Here is a 17,519-nt window from a genome sequence, read left to right as displayed (position 1 = left end):
GGGACTTTTTGGTGGGGGAGTCTAGTAAACACAATGTTCCTCATGTAGTTGCAGAGTAATGATACCAAAATTAAAAAATATTAAAAAAGATTCCTCTTAGTTTAAAGAGTGTGGGACTCTTCCATCTGCAACTCCACTTCACTATATGTATAAAAATTATGGGCTCCAAACCTGTTTGTCTGAACAAGTGTGTGAATATTACCAAAGATAACATTCAATTACAGTGGCCAGAGTGGGGAACTTTTAACCTAGATAAATGTATCCATTAATGATGCACCCCAGAGATAAAGGGGTCCCAAACTTCCCAAAGACAGTAGGATGTATCTTTCGTATGCAGAAGCTAAGACAAAATGAATCAAAATTTGTCTCTTTTAAAGAGTTCAGGAAAGGATCACAGGAAGATGCCAGCATGAGTAGTTCAGAGAAAATCTCCTCCCCAAAACATATATATTTATGAAAATACAATAAATGCAACTATTCCTAAAAGAGACACCAGTGGATGCAGTACAACAGCCAGGATATACCTACATCTGTGAGAACTCAACATCACACGAAGGGGGTAAGATAAAAGCTATGGCCAGGTAGCACCCAAATGCTCCCCCACCCCAGAACCCGGCAGGAAGAAAGAAGTCAGAACGGGGTGGGAGTGAAAGCCCAGGACTGCTAAACAACCAGATCTAGAAATCCACACCCAGAGCACAGACACAAGGTACACGGGATGCTGGATATTAAACAGAAAAGCAAAACCTGTGGGCAGGTCCCCGCAACTGGCGCCCCTGAGACAAAAGAAAAGCGAGTGCTTTCTGCAAGTGTTAAAGAGACAGGGACTGCATAGCTGGATGAAGTCATCCTGGCACACTTAGCCAGCAGCTGGGAATCCTGAGGAACCTTAGGCACCCTAAACTCTGGGGAGGCAGCACAGCTCTGAAGCCGCTCACGGCATTGAGCAGCCTGCCAGTTGTTCCTCCAACTGGCGCAGACCCCAACACTCTGGCCCAGTAGCAGGAGAGTGGCAGTGTGTGCCGGGGGTGGCAGTGCAGAGACCGGCAGGGACCGGGAGCAGACCGCATGCACCAATGGCGCCAGAGGGGACCAGGAGAGGCTTGTGCGATCCTGCAGCGGCAGCGCCCGAACAGCCCTGGTGCAGCTCGTGCGCACTGGCGGGAGTGGAGCCAGAGGAGCCCGGGAGAGGCTGCACACCTGCAGTGGAGCCAGAGGGAGGAGGTGTGCTCCAGGCAGCCGACTGGAATCCCAGCCCAACACACAGCCACCCGGGCCAGACCCAAAGACTACTGCTGACACACAGCTCCCCGACAGGGATGCCGCTATCACAAAGGAGCGCCCCTGGCATGCCTGCCACTCCCTGCAGGGCTCCGTGCTGCTCTGATGGAGAACCCGCCCACAGCAGCTTAGGGGACGAACCCGGTGGCTGCTCCAGGAGTGCAGGTAACCGACACAGGCAGCAGAGAAGGGCAAGGCATCCAGCAAGCAGGAAAGGACTTTCTTCTCCCAGCTGACACACCCACAACCTGCCTACAGCCACCGCTATCACCATGAAAAGGCAAAAAATTTAGTCCAGTCCAAGATAGTTCAGACAACACCTGAGAGAGGATCTGTAGAGACAGACCTAACCAGTCACCCTGAATAAGAATTCAAAATAAAAATCATAAACATACTGACAGAGCTGCAGAGAAATATGCAAGAGCTAAGGGATGAAGTCTGGAGGGAGATTACAGATGTCTGGAGGGAGATTACAGAAGTGAAACAAATGCTGGAAGGATTTATAAGCAGAATGGATAAGATGCAAGAGGCCATTGATGGAATAGAAACCAGAGAACAGGAATGCATAGAAGCTGATGCAGAGAGAGATAAAATGTTCTCCAGGATTGAAACAATATTAAGAGAACTGTGTGTGACAGATCCAAAAGGAACACTATCCGCATTAAATAGGTACCGGAAGAAGAAGAGAGAGAAAAATGGATAGAAACTGTCCTTGAAGAAATAATTGCTGAGAACATCGCGAAACTGGGGGAAGAAATAGTTGCTCAAACTATGGAGGCACAAAGAACCTCCCAAGAGATGGGACCCAAAGAGGACATCAAGACACATAATAATTAAAATGGCAAATATCAAGAACAAGGACAGAGTATTAAAGGCAGCCAGAGAGAGAAAAACGGTCACCTACAAAGGAAAACATATCAGGCTATCATCAGACTGCCCAACAGAAACCTTACAGGCCAGAAGACAATGGCATGATATATTTAATGCAATGAAACAGAAGGGCCTTGAACCAAGGATACTGTATCCAGCATGATTATCATTTAAGTATGAAGGAGGGATTTTACAGTTCTCAGACAAACAAAAGTTTAGGGAATTTCCTTCCACAAAGCACCTCTACAGGGTATCTTAGAGGGACTGCTGCAGATGGGAGCACTTCTAAAAAGAGCACAGAACAAAACACCCAACATATGAAGAATGGAGGAGGAGGAATAAGAAGGGAGGAGAGAAATAATCATCAGACTGTGTTTATAATACCTCAATAAGCAAGTTAAGTTAGACAGTAAGATAGTAAAGAAGCTAACCTTGAACCTTTGGTAACCACAAACTTAAAGCCTGCAATGGCAATAAGTACATACCTTTCAATAATCACCCTAAATGTAAATGGACTGAATGAACCAATCAAAAGACACAGAGTAATAGAATGGATAAAAAAGCAAGGTCCATCCATATGCTGCTTACAAGAGACTCACCTCAAAACCAGAGACATGCACAGACTTCAAGTCAAGGGATGGAAAAAGATATTTCATGCAAACAACAGAGAGAATAAAGCAGGTGTTGCAATACCAGTATCAGACAAAATGGACTTCAAAATAAAGACAATAACAAGAGATAAAGAAGAACTTTACATAATTATAAAGGGCTCAGTCCAACAAGAGGATATAACCATTATAAATATATATACACCCAATACAGGAGCACCAATATATGTGAAACAAACACTAACAGAATTAAAGGAGAAAATCGAATGCAATGCATACATTTTGGTAGACTTTAACACACCACTCACTCCAAAGGACAGATCCAACAGACAGAAAATAAGTAAGGACACAGAGGCACTGAACAACACACTAGAACAGGTGGACCTAATAGACATCTACAGAACTCTACATCCAAAAGCAACAGGATACACATTCTTCTCAAGTGCACATGGAACATTCTCCACAATAGACCACATACTAGGCCACAAAAAGAGCCTCAGTAAATTCCAAAATATTGAAATCCTACCAACCAACTTTTCAGACAACAAAGGTATAAAACTAGAAATAAATTGTACAAAGAAAGCAAAAAGGCTCACAAACACATGGAGGCTTAACAACATTTTCCTAAATAATCAATGGATCAAGGACCAAATCAAAATGGAGATCCAGCAATATATGGAAACAAGTGACAACAACAACACAAAGCCCCAACTTCTGTGGGACGCAGCAAAACCAGTCTTAAGAGGAAAGTATATAGCAATCCAGGCATATTTAAAGAAAGAAGAACAATCCCAAATGTATAGTCTAACATCACAATTATCAAACTGGAAAAAAGAAGAAAAAATGAGGCCTAAGGTCAGCAGACAGAGGGACATAATAAAGATGAGAGAAGAAATAAATAAAATTGAGAAGAATAAAACAATAGAAAAAAATCAATGAAACCAAGAGCTGGTTCTTCGAGAAAATAACCAAAATAGATAAGCCTCTAACCAGACTTATTAAGAGGAAAAGAGAGTCAACACAAATCAACAGAAAAAGAAACAAGAAAGGAAAAATCATGATGGACCCCACAAAAATACAAAGAATTATTAGAGAATACTATAAAAACCTATATGCTAACAAGCTGGAAAACATAGGAGAAATGGACAACTTCCTAGAAAAATAGAACCTTCCCAGATGGACCCAGAAAGAAACAGAAAATCTAAACAGACCAATTACCAGCAGCGAAATTGAAGAGGTAATCGAAAAACTACCCAAGAACAAAACCCCCGAGCCAGATGGATTTACCTCGGAAATTTATCAGACATACAGAGAAGACATAATACCCTTTCTCCTTAAAGTTTTCCAAAAAATAGAAGAGGAGGGAATACTCCCAAACTCATTCTATGAACCCAACATCACCCTAATACCAAAACCAGGCAAAGACCCCACCAAAAAAGAAAACTACACACCAATATCCCTGATGAACATAGATGCAAAAATACTCAACAAAATATTAGCAAACCAAATTCAAAAATACATGAAGAGGATCATACACCTTGACCAAGTGGGATTCATCACAGGAATGCAAGGATGGTACAACATTTGAAAATCCATCAACATCATCCACCACATCAACAAAAAGAAAGACAAAAACCACATGATCATCTCCATAGATGCTAAAAAATCATTCGACAAAATTCAACATCCATTCATGATAAAAACTCTCAACAAAATGGGCATAGAGGGGAAGTATCTCAACATAATAAAGGCCATGTATGATAAACCCACAGCTAACATTATACTGAACAGAAAGAGGCTGAAAGCTTTTCCTCTGAGATCGGGAACAAGACAGGGATGCCCACTCTCTCCACTGTTATTCAACATAGTACTGGAGGACCTAGCCACGGCAATCAGACAAAACAAAGAAATACATGGAATCCAGATTGGTAAAGAAAAAATCAAGCTGTCACTATTTGCAGATGACATGATATTGTACATAAATAACCCTAAAGACTCCACTGCAAAACTACTCGAATTAATATCGGAATTCAGCAAAGTTGCAGGATACAAAATTAACACACAAAAATCTGTAGCTTTCCTATACACTAACAATGAACTAATAGAAAGAGAAATCAGGAAAACAATTCCATTCCCAATTGCATCAGAAAGAATAAAATACCTAGGAATAATCCTAACCAAGGAAGTGAAAGAACTACACCCTGAAAAGTACAAGATACTCTTAAGAGAATTTAAAGAGGTCACTAACAAATGGAAACTCATCCCATACTCCTGGCTAGGAAGAATCAGTATCATCAAAATGGCCATCCTGCCCAAAGCAATATACAGATTCGATGCAATCCCTATCAAATTACCAACAGCATTCTTCAATGAACTGGAACAAATAGTTCAAAAATTCATATGTAACTGCCAAAGACCCCGAATAGACAAAGCAATCCTGAGAAGGAAGAATAAAGTGGGGGGGGGGTCTCGTTCCCCAACTTCAAGCTCTACTACAAAGCCACAGTAATCAAGACAATTTGGTACTGGCACAAGAACAGAGGCACAGACCAGTGGAACAGAATAGAGACTCCAGACATTAACCCAAACATATATGGTCAATTAATATACGATAAAGGAGCCATGGACATACAATGGGGAAATGACAGTCTCTTCAACAGATGGTGCTCACTAAACTAGACAGCTACATGTAAGAGAATTAAACTGGATCACTGCCTAACTCCATATACAAAAGTAAATTTGAAATGGATCAAAAACCTGAATGTAAGTCATGAAACCACAAAACTCTTAGAAAAAAACATAGGCAAAAATCTCATGGACATAAACATGAGTGACTTCTTCATGAACATATCTCCCTGGGCAAGGGAAACAAAGGCAAAAATAAACAAGTGGGACTATATCAAGCTAAAAAGCTTCTGTAGAGCAAAGGACACCATCAATAGAATGAAAAGGTATCCTACAGTATGGGAGAATATATTCATAAATGAGAGGTCCGATAAAAGATTGATATCCAAAATATATAAAGAGCTCACACACCTCAACAAACAAAAAGCACATAATCCAATTAAAAAATGGGCAGAGGAGCTGAATAGACAGTTCTCTAAATAAGAAATCCAGATGGCCAACAGGCACATGAAAAAATGCTCCACATCACTAATCATCAGAGAAATGCAAATTAAAACCACAATGAGTTATCACCTCACACCAGTAAGGATCGCCACCATGCAAAAGACAAACAACAACAAATGATGGCGAGGTTGTGGAGAAAGGGGAGCCCTCCTACACTGCTGGTGGGAATGTAAACTACTTCAACCATTGTGGAAAGCAGTATGGAGGTTCCTCAGAATGCTCAAAATAAAAATACCATTTGACCCAGGAATTCCACTTCCAGCAATGTACCCTAAGAATGCAGCACTCCAGTTTGAAAAAGACAGATGCACCCCTATGTTTATCGCTGCACTATTTACAATAGCCAATGTATGGAAGCATCCTAAATGTCCATCAGTAGATGAATGGATAAAGAATATGTGGTACATATACACAATGGAATATTACTCAACCATAAGAAAAAAACAGATCTTACCATTCGCAACAACATGGATGGAGCTAGAGGGTATTATGCTCAGTGAAATAAGCCAGGCGGAGAAAGACAAGTACCAAATGATTTCACTCATATGTGGAGTATAACAAAGGAAAACTGAAGGAACAAAACAGCAGCAGAATCACAGAACCCAAGAATGGACTAACAGTTACCAAAGGGAAAGGGACTGGGGAGGATGGGTGGGAAGGGAGGGATAAAGGCAGCAAAAAGAAAGAGGGCACTATGATTAGCATGTATATTGCGTGGGGGGCATGGGGAGGGCTGTGCAACACAGAAAAGACAAGTAGTGATTTTACGGCATCTTACTACGCAGATGGACAGTGACTGTGAAGAGGTATGTAGGGGGGACTTGGTGAAGGGGGGAGCCTAGTAAACATAATGTTCTACATGTAATTGTAGATTAATGATACCAAAATAAAAAAAGTAAAGAGTTCAATACTTTCAAGAATATTTACCGCTTGTCCTGGTTGATAAGATATTTCATAGGGTTTTTGTTTCTTTAAAAGAAATTATGTGGTCAGAAATTGGTCAAATTGGAGACCAATATTCAGAGCCAAATGGGAACTTTAAAAGGCCTTCTTTCCTCAGCCAAAATGGAACTATGTACCAGAGGTAAAGACAACATTCCAAAGACTAACAACTCTAAGTCTAGAACATAGGAATCAGTTTCCTAGTTGGAAATCTACCCGATGTACAGAAGCAGATTCAAGATAATGTAGTTCAATGAGTGGCTTGATAGTCAGGTTGCTACCCAATTCTTTGAGGAATTAAAAACAGCACTCCTTGTCTTATAAATCAAGTCTTTACAAGAACAAAACTGTGGATCTAGAAGCAATTAAAAGCCTACCTACCCTTTTTATCAATTCCAAGTGAGTAAAATACCATCCACTGGTTACCTCAGGGGAGGATTCTAAACACTTTTGCCTACTGCATCTTAGTATCAGAGTCACCAAGAAAAACAACACAGTAAAAATTTGAATAGAGCGATGTTTTAATTACATGAGAAAGATGCAGAGTAAAATAAAGAGTAAAAGGAAGAAAGACAGGGACTATCATATTTGCTCAAACTTGCTAAAATTGAAAGAATATATTAGAAGGTTTTTTAAATAAGCTTTATTATCAATAGTATACCTATGCAAATGCAAAATATAATTCTCTTTAGTTTGTTAAGAGGACAAAGTTTTCTTAGACTTTTGGTCTGCTTTTGATAAGAAATTATGAGAGGTTTTTCTTTACCTTTTGGGTAATCTACCTAGAAAGCAAATACTGTGTTTCTTACCAATATAAGTTCCCATGTTTCATGTTATCTTTAGCAGGTCTTTGATTACTTGGGAGAATATAGTCTTCTCTATTAGAAGAGCAAAGGTTTTTACAAAAGCTGTATTTTTTTAGAACTATGTAACTTTCTGTATTTGTCTTAGAAGTTTTTGTCACTTTGGTTGAAATGACAACCAAGAGCATATTTAATCAAGTGTTCAAACCTGTCAATATTTTTCACGGGTTTACCATAATCATATTATAAATAAAGCTTTCTTTACCTCCTTTGAGATTATGCAGAGGGCCCCTGGGGACACCTCAAAAGTTTCTTATTTCTCCTTATAAAAGAGAGATATTAAACTAATTGGGCTTTTATATATATTAAATTACATAAGAAGCATTGTCAAATAAAAAGTTGTGGTAAACGTGCCTTAGTTTATATTTGTATAAATACATGTTATTGATGTACCTGTTCCAGAAATTATATGAAATTTCTGGAGATCTGATATATCCTTGCAAAATGTTATCAATCATAATTGTAGTTATCACAAGTTGTTTTTGCCAGAGAAATAATGAAATTTCCTTGTCAATTGCATTGTAATGAACTCTCATAATGTAATCATTGTCTCTTTCAAGTCTTATAACATTTACCAACAGTTTACAAAAGCAATAAGATGCTCTTATAAAAGTGCTTCCTCTTCAGATTCTTGGAAAAGACTCTGACAAGCACAGGTTTCTGATAACTTTAAGATCAAACCACTGAACTGCATAAAAATTTTTCAGAATCTAATGGAAAAACTGATGGATTCATAAAACTGCCAACCCAAGATCAAGCATTAATGAAGAATTAATTACATGGGACTAAATGAACTGATGATGATTATCATTTTTATGACTTTGTTTGAAACATTGGTAGTTCTTTAATGTTTTGCTTTCCAGATTTAAAGAACCCTTTTTCTCCTTTTAAGCTATCTATAACTTGCAGCAATTTGGTAGAATATACTTTTTTGTGAACAAAAATAGAACATGTATCTTTTTCTGTATATCTTATCCCTCCATTATTTGGAAACATATTGAATACTCTTAGTTTTTGTAACAAATTAGGTATTTGCATAAATTCAGTAAGAATCTGTTTTTCTTGTAATAAGACAAGTAAGCAATCTTTGGCTTGTCTTTTTAAACTAAAGAGGATTTTTAAAAATCTAATCTAATATTTCTTATTATCAGGCAGTTTTAAGAAACTCAGGTTAACAAAACCCCTTAAATATCACTAAAGCTTTAGCTGAAATACCATATTTAAGAATATACATAAAATCACTATTCTTGCTGCACTTATATAAGTAATCATGCCTAGTTTTATGACACTACACTTATTTTACAAATAAATTAATCATACTGTGATTATCTTTGCCAAAAATTGGGTAATTGCAGAGAGAAATTATGTTTCATTTGAAAACTATAATACATACTTGTAGATATCAGATTCTATTCCTGTTCACTGTCTTTGATGTTTTGTTTTTTGTCTGCCTGTAAACTGGATTGGATCTTAAATTCTTCTAGTTTCCTCCAATATCTGGCTATAATTGTTTAAGCTAGTATTATTTTTCAAAATTTCTTCCGCTGTTCTGACTTGGAATCCTTGAGAACAAAAACAGCCCTTTCCCCAATGTGTAACAAACTGAAACTAAATGACTTAGAAATGAACTTCAGAGAAATCACAGAACTCATGTATGGACAACCTTTTTGCCTATTTCCATGTGGGCCTCTCAAGAAGTTCACCAGAGTCACCAGAGATATTCAAACTGCAAAAGATCCTTTGAGGCCAATGTCTAACAGCCCAACATCTAGAAGTCTTCTGGACTGGCTCACCGTGTTCTTAGGAATTGATTTATAGTCTGTGCCAACCACTAACCTTCGTTTTTCTTTTGATTCCATATAAATGCTAAGTAATGTTATTACTTCCTTCCACCACATAGGCCTAACTTTGGGAGCCCACCTACAGCAATGCCTCCTGGAATGAGACATAATTGTTTAATGGAACTGACCTATTCCCAGGACTAACTGGTTCACTGTCATAAAGCAATCTCCCAACTCAATTCTTTCTCTTCTTTCTTTTATTTAGGGGAAAACACTAACACAGTCTCCCATTACCAAAAATTATGCAGTCAAGTTTTCCACATTTGGGAAAACTGCAGAGGTTATCACATCTGGAGTGTAATGGATAAGCCTTGCCCTGAGAAAACCACCTTTGTGATCATGGTATCTCCCCTGCCAGGTGAATATCCAACTCAATTTGTAGACTATAAAACTTTGGGGGGAAATTTCAAAGACAGGGAATTAAGGTTTACAGAATATACCACCCCAAATGATGTCTCTTTGTCAAAAAAGGATTATTTTAAGCTGAACAAGAACCCCATGAAACAAACCAGTTGGTAACAAATAAATCTAAGAGTATGCCTAAACATGTATCAGTCTTTTCTAGGCAAGTGGATTTTTGTTCTTCCTGATAATCATCATGGTAGTTCCCCTGGTGCTCTACATACTCTCAAGAGTCTTAAAAACATATTTGCAACCACTAACAATACATTAGATGGTCTCTGTGCTTGGAGAAGGAGAAAAAAGATGGTAACCAAGAGTGGTGCTAATACTAAATTCTTGGTTAATTTCTCATGTGTAAGAGGATGGCCTAAAGGAGAGAATCTTTAAAGTAATTAAACAAGGAGGCTATGAAAGCAAACCAAAACCCAATCCAGACTCAATGTGCTCAAATCTAAGAAAATGAAATTTAAGAAAAACCAATCACAAACTACCATAACCAACCAAATAATTTCCTTGCTTTGCTTCCACTTGTCTGCTCTATAGAAACCTCTCACCTAGCTCCTGTCTGTGGAGCACTCCTAACCACTTTTGGTTTGTTGCTGCCCAATTTGGGTCAATGTATGTATAAATAAAATCTTGAAAATTTTAATGTGGTTCAGTTTATTAGGCTGTTTGGAGGATTAAATGAGATAACTATGTAGTTTCTAGCACACAATAAAGTGCTCAATAGGTGGCAACTATTAATTATTCAAGTCACAGACTAATGAAAATGTTGAAAGAATTTAAACAAGTACACAAATAACTATAATTGAAGGTAGAGTGAGGTAAGTTATCATAACAGAGACATTTAAGGTATGGAATTCCTTAAACGTTTCACGTACCTAGTCTGTGCTTTGTACAATACTCAACTCTGTAAAGGATATAAGCATACAATGCAGTCTCAGTCCTCAAGGACACTCACATACCTAATATGGAGACAGTAATTTGTATTTTATTTGTATACAGCCTTCATTTCTTCCATTACCACTACCATCACTTCAGACAAAATTCTTAACCATTTTTGCTGGTAATCATCTACCTGGTCTCTGTCTCAGGGCTTTTCCCACTTGGGTCCATTTTGGGCATAGCCTCCAGATTAGATAACTCAAAACAACAGTTTTGCCTTGATGTTCTGTTCAGAAACTTCATGGCTCCTTGTTCATAGTCCAAATTGGATAGATCTCTAAGGTTCACAGCAAATCTGTCTTTATGCAACAAGGCCTGTGTATATTTCCTGTTGCTGCTGTAACATATCACAAACTTAATGGCTTAAAACAACACAGATTTATTGTTTTAGAATTCTGGATGTCTCACTAAGCTAAAGTCAAGATGTCAGCAAGACTATGTTCCTTTCTGGAGGCTCTAGAATGTATTTCCTTGCCTTCTCCAGCTTCAAGAGACTGCTTGCTCTCTTGGGCATGTAGCCATATTCCATCTTCAAAGCCAGCAAAGGTGGTTGAGTATCCCAAGAAACCATCACTCTGATTTTGACCCTTCTGCCTCCCTCTTCCTTCTTTAATTAATTTCTGATTTCACTAGATTCACTCAGATAATCAAGGATAATCTCCTTATATCAAGGTCAGTTGATTAGCAATATTAATTCCATCTTCAGCCTTAACTCCCCATTGTCATGTTATATAATATATTTACATGTTCTGGGAACTAGAACATGGACATCTTTGGAGGAGGGCAGGTATTATTTTGCCTATCATACCTATCTCTCCAGTGAGATAGTAGTAGACTCATTAAGGGTAGGAATCAGGTCTTATTTATCTCTATGCAAGACTATGATTCCAGTAATTTTTAAAAAGTTTATCTACCCAAAACAATTAAGCACCAAATAATAAGTGTGTATAATAAAATGCTGTATCAAAAACAATACATAGCAAAATGTATGATCCATATGCACTTTCTCTCTGTTTCTCTTTTTGTCTCTCTTTCTGTGATTGTCTCTGTATCTGGCTGTGTCACACACACGCATGCATACACACACATTGAACTACTATATCTCCTACATATGCCCATCAGCTAAAAAATTTGCCCAATTTTACTTTCTGTCACGTATGTAGCAAAAAATGCAAGTCATTTTTTATTTTCAAAATATTAAATTGTATTCTGATGTTAATATTTTCTTTTCAAATTGCTTAAGGACCCACAATGAGTCTGATATCCACCCATTTTTTTCCCATAACTAAAAAATGCTAGAGATGGTTTTGTAAGTTAGTGAGCCATACACGGCCAGGATAATATGAACTAGGTAGCAAGGAGTGGGGCTATCGTGGAGGGAAATAGCATGAACAAGTCTGGAAAAGAAGAAAGCACATGTCCCATGGTGAGAAATTTAGAAGGGCCTTCTCAGCTAGAGGAGGTGTTTTTAAACATAAGTTTGCCTTAGAAAGGTTAGATCAGACTGAAGAGACATTGAATACCCAAATGGAGTATTAGATATCTTCTGGCCAAATCACACATCCTTCCCCATCCTCATTCAACCCAGGGGGATATCAATTTAGCTCAATAGGTTTCTGCAGTGAAATTTCCACTTCTTATATCACACTACTATTTTAGCTTGTAATATATTTGTGTTTCCCTCCCAATCAAGTTCTTCCTTCATTTACTGATTTTTGAAACAAATTTTATCTGTCCTTTCCTCCAAATGTAAATAAACCTCCTACTTCAAAACACAAAGGAGGGGTGGAACCAGCTGTCACCCAGACCTCATTAGGGATGTCAGGTCCTTAAACATGCTTTTGGAAGTGACATGGAGTTACAGGATTTGGAGGTGTGACAGGAATGTAGTGTATTTAGTGTTTTTCCTCAGGAGAACACCCAACATAGTTAGATGTGTCACATATAATCACCTTTGGGCTAACAGGGCTACAGAACCAAGATGAAGAGAGTGGTGATGGGATTTTGGTGCCAACATTCAAAACATACAAGGTAATGTGCCTTGTAAATCATGTCTTTACAGAAGACCAATTAAAGAAATTATGTTTTACATCTTTAAATTGGACATGTGATGTACACTACTGCAGGAAGCTGAATTGGAGAATAATCAAACAATTCATAGGAAAATAGTTATGGCATATACTGGAGAATTGGTAAATGTTGCCCATTAAGGGAAAAAAGCTTTTGTGACATGGTATTGGTTACCCAGTTACTGGTATACATACCTCATCAAGAGTGAGATAAAATCCCAGAGTATCAAGGGCTAAAAACTTAATGAAGAAGGCATACATGGCATATCTCTGCTTATCATTAACAAAGATGCTAATTATGCACTAGCCATCTTATTTCTGTGACTGACAAAATGCAAAAGGGAAATAAAAACCTACAGAAACATAAGGGTAGGTGGTACTTTTAGAATCCTGTAGCTTTTTATTTATTGGTACAATTTATTGCCATGATATCTTCCCTAGAAAAATTGTGAAAACAACCAGACATTATCTCCAAATTCTTGATATTATACTAAAGTCTGTAGACTTCCATATGTGAAGGTACTGTAGAACAACTGATAGCTAGAAAGAAATTTAATCCAGCCAATATGAGATTAAGAGAACATGGTGCTGAAAAATGAAATTATACTATTGCCAGACAGCTATAAAGGTGAAAGAATTGTTCTTATAGATGATTAACTTGTCAGACAATACAATACCACCAATAATAACGTATCTAAGAGAATATCATGCAAAAGAAATGCACATTCAAGCAGCTTCATTACCAATAAGATTGTCATGCTTCGTAAGAACAAACATTTCCACAAAAGAGTTTATTGCCAATAAATTTGATTGTCTTGCAGAGTATCTGGGAGCAAACTGTGTCATGTATCTCTTAGCAGAAGTACTGGTTTCATCTGTATGAATAGACATAAAAATCATTTTAAAGATCAGAAAATGGAAAAGCAAGAGATCATGATTCAAGAAAATGGGAATATTCTGAAATGTTTTGAACTTTTGGTAATTGTACAGCTTATTTCACTGGAGAATACTCTGTTTAATTGGAATGGTAGCTTTATGATGTTTTATTCAAGATATAAAGTTGGTTAAAAATGACAGCCTTATTAAAGGGTGACTTATTTAGTTGGCACAATGTAAAAATCATCATACATGCTTATGTTTTACCTTTGTAAGTTTTAGCATTTAATTGAAAAAGGGTATCTAAGTGATTTACTTAATTTAAAACTCCTACACAAATATTTTAGTTATCTAGGAACTTAGGTGGTCCTTTCAGTTTCACTAAAACTTTGAGGCTACCAATTTTAAGCTCATATACATTAATTTTCAGATCAGAAATGATGCAAATAGGTATGTATCTATATTAGAGAACACCAGCTACTATACCTTCCCAATAATCTTATAGAATTTTGTGAAATATTTTTGAGAGTTGAAATTCACTTATGGAATAATTTCATCATTGAAGTGTGCTAATTTAATATAGTACAGCAATATGTTCTATTCTTTTTTATACAAATATTGGCTAACCTTGTATGCCTGGTCAGAAAAGACAGGTAGTAAATGGCTTTTGCTAGGTCCATGCTTTAAAGGGTTTGCAAGAGGTTAGACCAAGTCAGGAGATGTATGGCAAACAGGAGAGGAGAGTTAAATGCAACATTTCTTACAAAGCTTAAGTCAATTATATCTGTAGGTACATAGCTCCTACTGAGTTCTGATTAGAATTATAACTCTGGCTTCCCTATCTAAACTTAGAAAAATCTTTAAAAATGTGTCCTTCATTTTTCTCATCTGTGCAATGGGCTGCTTATCTAGCTAGGCTAAATAATTAATAGACATGTGAATAAGTATCATAGTTTTGTTGGTTAGAGTCATATGATACTTCCTTCGAACTTTAAGATGCTTCATAATTATTAGCTTTTGGAATGTTCTTATGTCTTTTTCATATTTTTGGAAGTGTTTCATAGCATAATTTTTTCGAATTTAACGAAGCCCAATTTATAAATTTTTCCTTTAATGAATTGTGCTTTTGGTGTCAGTTCTAAGAACTCTGCTTCTAATTCTAGGACGACGAAGATGTTCCCCTGTGTTTTTTTTTTATTTTTTATAGTTTTACATTCTATATTTAAGCCCATGATCTATTTTGAGTTAATTTTTTAATAAGGTGTGAGATGTAGGTTGAAGTTTTCTTTTTTCTTTTTTGCCTGTAATCTCCAGTTGCTCCAGAACTATTTCTTGAAAAAGGCTGTCTTTCCAACATTGAATTTCTTTAGGCCCTCATAAAAGTGAATGAAGTACTGATTCATACTACAGCATGAAAGAACCTTGAACACATTATGCTGAGTGGAAAATGTCATACACAAAGACAACCTGACATGATTCCATTTATATGAACTGTCTGAAATAGGCAAACCCATACAGGCAAAGTAGATAAGTGGTTGCCTTTGGCTGAGAGTTTGAGAGGAATGGGATAGGTTTTTGAGGGAAGGTGATTAAAATATGCTGTAATTAGAGGTGATGGATGCACAATTTTGTGAATATACTTAAAAACTAACAATTGTATACATTAAAAATGCAAATTATATAGCCTGTAATTATATATCAAAAATTATACCTGAAAAAATCAGTTGGGTGTATTTGTGTGATTTATTTTTGTGTTCTCTATTCTATTATATTGCTGTATGTGTCTGTAAGACAAATCAGACAGATGGTTACCTCTAACCAACAAATAAAATTTAAAAAACTCAAGAATAGAAGGAAAGCCTATTGTATTACCCACATTTTTGCTCACTCTGTTCTTTTTTCCTTCCTGATAGTCCATGGCTCCTTCTTATATCAGTACTTTTCTGTGCAGAACACTTCCTCTAGTCATTCTTTCAGGGTAGGTTTGCTGGTGACAGATTCTCTTAGTTTTCCTTCACCTGAGACTGTCTTTATTTCTCCTTCATTCCTGAAGGATATTTTAACTGACTATATAGGACTTTGATTGGCAGTTTTTTTCTTCACCGCTTGAAAAATATTTCGTCACTTCCTTCTGCCTTCTAGATTTCTGATGAGAAATCCATTATTATTTGAAGTGTTTTTCCTCTGTATGGTAAGGTGTTGATTTTCTCTCATCGCTTTCAAGATTTGTTCTTGACCTTTAGTCTTCAGAAGCTTAATTATGATAGGTCTTGACAGAGATACTTTTGTGTTTGGCATGTTTTGGTTAGGACTCACTGACCTTAAATACATATGCAAGAAGAGTATATGTCTTCTTCCAAATTTGGGGAGTTTTTAGTCACTATTTCCTTGAATACTTTTTCAGCTCATCTCCCTCTCTCCCTCCTCTACCTATGTGACTCCAATGATACCAATATCAAATATACTGTTATTATTCCACAGGTCCATGTTATCTCTGTTAGGTTTTTATTTTTTAAGCATATTTTCTCTCTGTTGCTCAGCTTGGGTAATCTCTAGGTTCTGTATTCTAGTTCACTAATATTTTCCTCTACCCTCTCCATTTTTCTCTCAAGCTCATTCACTGAGGTTTTATTTCAGCTACTAGACTTTTCAATTATAAAACTTCCATATAGTTCTTCTTTATATCTTCTTTTCTTCATTGAGATTTTTCTATTTTTCATTTATTACAAGTGTGTTTGTAATTGCTCATTGAAATACTTTTTCATGGATGCTTTAAAATCTGCCAAATAATTTTCAGCATTATGTCATCTCAACATTGGCATCTATTGATTCTATTTTTTCATTCAGTGTGCTGCCTGATTTCAAACCCCATTACAAAGCTCTAGTAATCAAAACAGTGTGATATTGGCATAAAAATAGAGACATGGATCAATGGAACAGAATAGAGAGCCCAGATACAAATGTATGCACATTTGTTCAACTAAATTACAATGAAGAAGCCACTAATATACAATGGGGAAAGGGCAGGATCTCCAATAAATGTGAGGGGAAAACTGGATATCCATGCAAAATAATGAAAATGGACCACTACCTTACATCATACATAAAAATTAACTCAAAATGGATTAAAACTTGAATGTAAGACCTAAAATCATAAAACTCCTAGAAGAAAACATAGATGGTAAGCTCCTTGAAATCAGTCTTGGTGATGAATTTTTGCATTTCATACCAAATACAAAGTCAAAAAAAGGGAAAATAAATAATCAGGATGACATCAAACTATTAAGCATCTGCAGAGCAAAGGAAGCCATCACCAAAAGGAAAAGTCAGTCTACCAAATAGGAGAAAATATTTTCAACTCATATATCTTATAAGGGTTAGTAACAAAAATATACAAAGAACTCATATAACTAAATAGCCATAAAACAAACAATCTGATTTAAAAATGGGCAGAGGATCTGAATAGACATTTTTCCAAAGAAAGCATACAGATGGCCAACAGGCACATGAAAAATTGTTCAACATTACTATTCACCAGAGAAAAGCAAATCAAAGCCTCAATGAGATGTTACCTCACACCTGCTGGAATATCTATTATTAAAAAGAAAAGATAATTCCAGCAAGGGTGTGAAAAAAATGGAATGCTTATGCACTGTTTGTGGAAATGTAAATGGGTGCCGCCTCTATGGAAAA

General features: G+C 36.7%; 1 non-coding gene and 1 pseudogene across 1 annotated transcript; one reads left to right on the top strand and one right to left on the bottom strand.

Moving 5' to 3' along the window:
• Window positions 1-9,736: 9,736 nt before the first annotated feature.
• Window positions 9,737-9,900, bottom strand: LOC118934059 (U1 spliceosomal RNA). Its single transcript, XR_005033320.2, has one exon. It is a non-coding gene; the product is annotated as a U1 spliceosomal RNA (small nuclear RNA).
• Window positions 9,901-12,610: 2,710 nt separating this feature from the next.
• Window positions 12,611-13,257, top strand: LOC118934040 (amidophosphoribosyltransferase-like; annotated as a pseudogene).
• Window positions 13,258-17,519: the final 4,262 nt, after the last annotated feature.

This window comes from Manis pentadactyla, chromosome X (assembly GCF_030020395.1).
Source record: "Manis pentadactyla isolate mManPen7 chromosome X, mManPen7.hap1, whole genome shotgun sequence".
Classification (NCBI taxonomy): domain Eukaryota; kingdom Metazoa; phylum Chordata; class Mammalia; order Pholidota; family Manidae; genus Manis; species Manis pentadactyla.
This window is presented reverse-complemented; position numbering and strand designations above follow the sequence as displayed.